Below are 7439 nucleotides of genomic sequence, written 5' to 3'. Positions count from 1 at the left end.
CTGCCTGTCCCTGGGCGGAGGGGCTCCACCTGGGCTTCCTCCTGTAGGGACGTCTCCTGGCGCCGCAGCCCGGGCTCCGCAGCGAGGCAGGCGACCCGACCCGCAAGACTGCGCGGGTGGAGAAAGCGGCAGGAGGGGAGGCCGGATTGCACGTCTCGCCATCGGATGCTGGGCTGTCGTCCTCGCCGTCCAGTAGCCACCTCCTGTCCCTTATGCCCCCTCACTTTGACATTTTTGTTTACCTTTGGCCATGCGACCAGAAGAACTCCGATTTCCCCACAAATTCGGGAGACAGTAAGGACAAGGACTAGGGGAGCAGCGGTTTCCCACTCTGGAACGAAGGAAGTGAAGAGACCGTGACTCCAGTTGCCTAAGGCTGCTTTCTGTTCCCATCTCTCAACCTCTCCTACTTGAAACAGTTTTCCAAGCCTCGCCAAAGCCCAGGAAGGGCATTTACTGTCCGCACAGGAGGTAAAAGGAGCACAGGGAACCGGGTGGGCGTCCACCTTGAACCCAGGCAGAAAAGCCCTGTGCTCTCCCCAAACTCAAAGTGAAGGGAGAAAATAAGCAGTCCGCAGCTTTAAAACATGCCCACGACCGGAGCACAGGCAGCCCTTTCTGTAGCTCTGAGATGCTGCCATTCACAGGAGGGCGGCCCTTCTCCCTTTGGTGAGATCTCCTCTTGTTTCTACGCTGAAGTGGAAAATAAAACACCACTCAGTTCAAACCTCCTCCAGCCACTCAAAACACCAGGACACCAACACTTCTCAAAAGTCAGGTTTTGGTTCAGACCCTTGCGGAGGGGGGGTGGGGGGAGTCTCTCTGCCACTCACCCAGTTATTTTAGAAGAGACTGCAAACCAAACAGTTACATTTCCTGAAACTTGGGTCTAGTGGACAAATGTACCAACACCCCCAGAAAGATGAACCGATTGCATCTAATCGAGTTTCCGTTTAGCTTCCTAAATGGGCAGAGACAAGATCAAAACTTCCTCTAGAAATGAATTCAGTTTATCAAGCTTCATAGCAATTTATTGAGCTGCCGGTAGGGAGTTTGCCATATGAAAATTAAGTCAATGCCACCAAAATTTCCTTTTAGTACTCTAGTTCTAGTGTGCAATTCGAAGAATATCGAGAACTGTGAAAATCAAAGTTACTTTAATTCTCAAAGTTCACACATGAAGTTAAATGACTTTGGAATGAATACATTACCGTCTGCATTTTCCTGTCTACCTTGCCATCTTATTCTGAAAAACTGCAAAGAGGCAGTTTAGGAAAGACGTGTGGATAGAACTGATTTGGAGAACTGACCTGCAGCCAGCCCAGGCCCTCCCGTGCCCACGGTTTATGTAGATCATTGAGGGTTGGCATTTGGTGCCGCCTTATTCTGCCAAGCAAATGGGATGAGCACCATCACAATCTCATGGACCTTTATATGTCTAAGCCCGTTTTGCCTGCTTTACAGAGCAGAGATGTGTTTGGAATTTGAAGAGTGGCTGACAAGATTTTGTGGATTCAAACTATTAATAGTATTAGTTGAAAATAGGTCTGCAAAAGCCAGCTTTTTTAGGCATGGAGTGTCACTTAGCAATGATACTCTAGTAATTAATGGAGAGGCTGGATGGTGATTTTAATTAAGGAAATAAAAAAGAGAAATTTCTGTACTCTGAAACCTTACTAAAACGCTAAGCGGAGGGACTCCAGTTTGACTTAGTGAAAAACCAAGGAAAAGAAGGTTCAATTATTTTCATACAAACTTAGAGTAGTTCTTAACTGTTTTCAAGTAAAAATCCTCCATGGTCTGGCCTGATGAATAGTTGAGACTGCTTTGTAATTATTGACATAGGTTTGATTATTATAAGAATGTTAAACTTTTCCTCCTTTATATTTTAAAGATATTTTATGTCAAGTACATCATCTTCAGCATAGGTGAAATAATCACAACTTTCTGAATTTATTTTTCTCTTGAATTCATGCTGACATTAATGGCCAGTTCTAAGAATGGAAATGTATTTAATACCATATTTATCTTTCAGAAATGCTATTTTTAATGAGTCTTTACAAAATGCATAGTATAAAGACATTACTATACAAATTAATTCATATGACCCAAACTTTTATAAATGATAACAAGTGCTGAAATAAAGTACAAAATGCATAGTATAAAGACATTACTATACAAATTCATATGACCCAAACTTTTAGAAATGATAATAAGTGCTGAAATAAAAATTTGGAATAGATGTGTGTAAAATATTTTGGTTTGTTAGATTTTTACAAGGGAGGAAAAGTTAGAAATTTACATTCTCTGATATTTACTTGGACACAAAGAGTTAAGTCAAAAGGCATGTATCAATGATTTATTAATGGGAAGAAGTTGTTTTTCATCTTTACTTGGCTAGAAAACTCACTTTACTTGCCTTAAATTTCTGACAATAGTGAAAAAAAATTTTTTTGAGACACAATCTGGTCATGACAGCCTTGAAATTAGCATATGTATGAAAAGCCTTTTGAAAGATAGAGGAATCTGCAGGTTCAGAACTTGGAAGTGGACTGGAGGATTTAAACGGTTGACTTAGATATTTGACAGTATTGTTGTTGATCCATTCCCAAAGTTTTGTTTATAAATGCCATTTCAGCAGGATGCTAAAGGGATTAGAAGGAGGCCACAGCAATCACAGAAGGTGAAGATATCCATCTGAGGGTGACGTCCTGTCATGTGCTTCAAGAGTTCTTGAAACAGCTTCTTAGAAACTCTCAGAGGAAGTTCCTCTCGGCATGCGTGGAGGAATTTTTAGCACTGACTGGTAGACTGGCATTGTCTGTCTTTCATTTCTTCAGTAATTGTGACTGACTTTAAGCACATTTCATGATGACATGAATAAATTTGATTATGCGTTAAGTAAAAACATATAGTCTGAGGTTCAATGGTGCATCAGAACACTTAGCCTAGCAGACCCCAAAGCTGAACACACTTTTAATTTTGTTCTTAACTTTACACAATAAATACTGTGCATCATACTTTAAGGGAAAATCCAGTTGTTAACAATGAAATTTAAACTTCATTGGCTATTTTTTTATGAGAGGCATGAATCAATCAATTGTAAAATAATCCAACCTGTGACATTATCTGAAAAAATTTAAAAAGCTTAAAATTTTGAAATGTAAAATTACAAAAATAGCATATCATTTTTTATGCCTTATGTGCAATATTGCCACACAGGGAGTGCAGGTGGATAGTTGGTATTTCTCTAACTAACCATGTAAGAAATCATACTGAAAAAAATCCAGGTCTCAAAGTGGCTTTCACCAAGGAAACTTCTTTTCATATTAGTAAATTAATGCTTATACTTCTAAGCACAGCTAATTCTTTAAAAAAAATTTTTTTTAATTGATTTCAGAGAGGAAGAGAAAGGAAGACAGAGATAGAAACATCAATGATGAGAGAGAATCACTGATCGGCTGCCTTCTGCATGCCCCCCCACTGGGGATTGAGCCTGCAACCTGGGCATGTGCCCTCAACCAGAATGGAACCTGGGACCCTTCAGTCCCCAGGCCCACGCTCCATCCACTGAGCCAAACGGGCTAGGGCCACAGCTAATTCTTTCTCCAAACACGTGTACTCAGAATATGGTCATGACCTTAGTAATGGCTGTTGATGTTTGTAAATATTTTAAGAAGAGAGTGATTCTGAAATGGTTCAAAACAGACACCTATTTTCATCCCTTAGCTTTCTTTTTATCTCTGGGAATTCAATGGCAACATAAATTTGAAGCCCGGATCTGCATCAGTGTATGTAGAGCTTTGTTCCTGGGTATATGGGGGAGTCGCTATTGCAAGGCACTACGCTATTCCTTCGGGTAAACTTTTGCGTAATGCAGCATGATAACACCATTACCAAACAACTACTGTTGTTGGGAAAATAGGCTGTATCTGTGCATTTAAAATAAAGTGCTAAATTAAGGCAACTATACAAACAAGTTAGAAGGAAACAAAGGTTCTTTTTTCACCTTGGGTAGTTGATCTGTAAACTAGAGAGTTATTTCAGTAGAAAGAAAATCCCAAATCATAGGTGTCAAAAAGAAGGCATTTCAAAGCACATGTGGCCCAATAGTTCTGTAGGCAAGTAGCTGGAGAGAAGCCCTCTCTGTGAGAAGGGGAGGGAAAAGGTGGGAGGGATGCTGTTGATTGCCACCTTTGCAGCACTTGAGGTGTGGTGGCAGACTTAATCCCTGAGTGCCTGTAGCTCTAAAGGTCACATACTTGGGGATCTCAGCCCACTGGCGGCATTTCATGGGACATTGCCTGCCTTCCCTGTGAAGGCAATACAACCTCAGCTGATGACATTACTTAGTTGCTTTCTTAAGAATGGAGGAGGCTGAATGGAAGCAGTGATGACTGGATAGCAAGACTCAGGCGTCTGACTGCGGTGTGACTCTGTTTGTTCATCTGCAGAAGAAGACACTGGACTAGGTGATCTCTGTCTAAGGATGCTCCTGGCCCAAACTCTGAAGACTCATGTTAGATTTGAAAATAGTGTATAAATAATGTTTATAAACATTTCTGACATTATTTGCGACCTGCGATCCTTCTTAAAAAATAGCACGTTATAAATTTTACCTGAAAATAAAGAATTTTGCGTTCCCAAATTCTTAAAGGTGGGACAGAATTAGCACTTTATATGTATTTTATTAAATCTTTCTAACATATTCATTTTATATTATCATATTCATTTTATATATCAGGGAGCTGATGTTTAGGAGTTCAATAATCCTTCTGAGGTCACAGAGCCAATTGCGGGAGAGCCAGTTACACATATTTGCATTTTACTGATTCCACAATCTCTTCTCTAATAGCTGGCTAGCATGGTTTCCCACTCTAAGTCACGAGAAGGATTTACTTGGATCTAGGTTTTGCCTAGGGAATTGCTCCACAAATGCTCAGTTAAGATCTTAATGGTTGTATAATGTTCCAATATTAACTTAGCAGGGCCTGGGATTTAAGCATCTATTAATAGCTTATATCTTGACAAACATTGAATTGTACAAATAACTTTGATTTGGTACTAACCAGATTGCAATAGGTTTATCATAGTAACATGTGTTTTGTTTTGTGTTTTTTTGGTGTTATTTTCTTCTATATTCTAACAAATATATTCTCTTTACAGTCTGACAGTAAAAAACAAAATTTATAAATTGCCTTTACCTCATGGAATTAGAGGCTACTGGCTATTTTTCCTAGTTTTAGTTGGAAATATATATTCTTATATTTTATAAACAATTATATGGTTCAGAGTCCCATTGGATAAGTGTACTCATAACCTAAGTCCTGACCACTGCAGAAATGAAGAACACATCTATAAAATTCAGATTTTACAGAGTAAGAAAAGTATCTATTTTTTTAAATCAAGCATTTCCTTGTCTATTTCCCCTAGTTTTATCATATGTAATGGACATTCTTTAAAAATATATTGTTTAGTTTTGTGTGTTTATGAGCTTCATGTAAATTAATTCATACTACATATATTCTTCTGTGGCCTACTTCTTTTTCTAAATTTTGTCTTTTTTGCTATTCATTCATGTTGATACGTAAAGCTGTAGTCTATTTATTTTCTGCTGTGTATACTGCTGTATAATAATCTGTTGTAGAGAATAAAAACACAATTTATTCTGTTATTAATGAGCATTTGAGTTGTTTATAATTTTTTGATATTGAAAAAAATTCAGCTATGAATATGTCTACTGGTATAAACAAGAATTTTTCTAACGAAATACCTAGGAATGAAATGGCTAGTTATAGGGTTTACATATGCCTAACTTTACTAATTAATGCCAAAATATATTTATGTTATTGATTATACCCATTTATACTCACACCAATAGGGGATGGGACAGTTCCTGTTTCTAAACATTCTTGCTAACTCTTGGTCTTATCAATTTTTAAATTGGCCAATATGTTCCCCTTTTTATTTTCTAAATGATTTTGTGTATGATAGAATATTCTAGCAAATATTGCTTGCAGAGGTTAACACAAAGCCCCTGAACCTGTTCCTGGAGTTCTTTTATAAAGACACTGTATATCCCTGTCAATGAAAATTTAAATCTCTTTGTCTTGAAAAGATTAGAGTTTGGGAAAATTATAGCAGCAAAGTATCCACATGGGTTGGATCTAGTATTGTTTATCTTTTTCTTGCAAGTGTTATCTAGATTCTTCTTAATGATGAAGATAATTCACATCTGTGCTTTGGGGTAATGCACATTTGTATATGAAGTCTAATAAAAGTTGAATACAGGAAAAAAGGAAGATAGTAATTCACCATCTCCTGACTGGTCAGTAGTCTTGGAAAGTATCCAGCAATTTGAAAAGAAAAAAGTTGCTTTTTAAAATTTGGGGATTTCCTTGCTAGGAAGGATGGGTAGACTTGCAAGCTCTTTGGGAAAGTAGTGTGGGGAAATGACAATCACACCTCAAACCTTATGTTTCTCAGCTGCTGGAAAAGGAAGTGTAGGTAATCAAATACATTTTGCTCTGAAAGTCAGGGAGCACAGAGAATAATCATCTTCTTCAGGAACAAGTGTTCTTTGTTTAACTGTTGCATGGTTGAAACCCACGGTTGTTAAATCGGGTCACCATACCAATTTATCCCAATGGATTATCATGGCAACTGACTCTGGGCACATTTTCCATAAAACCTTTATTGTAAAGGTTCAGATCCTTCACAACTGCCAGGAGATTTGGTTACTGCTTGTAGTAACTGCTCATTTATGTTATTCAGTCCCGTAACAAGGACTTTCAAAACATCTTACTTAACATATCCCGTTTCTACATCACCAAGATAGGCTTCAAGTGAAATGCCTTTCTTGTGTCTCAACTTTAAGTCTCAACTTAAAGTTGAGACACAAGTGCACTTCAGAATTTAAACGGAGTGGAATAAATAAGTGAACATGCAAGAGTGACCTAATTTACATTTCCAGCCTAACTGCTGAGGTTTATCAGGAGAGTCTGAGATATATCAAGTACTCAACACTTACTCTTGACTTGTAACTTGCAGTTACAAGGTAAATAAATTTCACAGGTGGTGAGTGAGGTGTCAAAAATGGAAGACACAATAAGTTGGAGAAAAATCACCAATCAAGTTGGCAACAAATAAAAAAATATGTGTGACATCATATATTATCTGACTTAATGTAGGCAAAATAAATAACAACTGGAATTCAGTATTATTGCACATGTTTAGGTATTCTATGGATGGATTGATGGTGTTTGGATGAGTAATAGCATAGCAAAATATGACCAAACATAGTTTTCTTGTTTTCATTTTAGCAAAATTGCTATTTATGTTGTCATGAAGATATTAACAAAATTTGTTTTCTATAAAAAATAATGTCAAACTAAACCATTTTTTGGAAGCACTGTAGTTTTTTGGTAGTTATTATTAAT

Source organism: Myotis brandtii, unplaced genomic scaffold, assembly GCF_000412655.1.
Source record: "Myotis brandtii unplaced genomic scaffold, ASM41265v1 scaffold123, whole genome shotgun sequence".
Lineage (NCBI taxonomy): Eukaryota > Metazoa > Chordata > Mammalia > Chiroptera > Vespertilionidae > Myotis > Myotis brandtii.
This window is presented reverse-complemented; position numbering follows the sequence as displayed.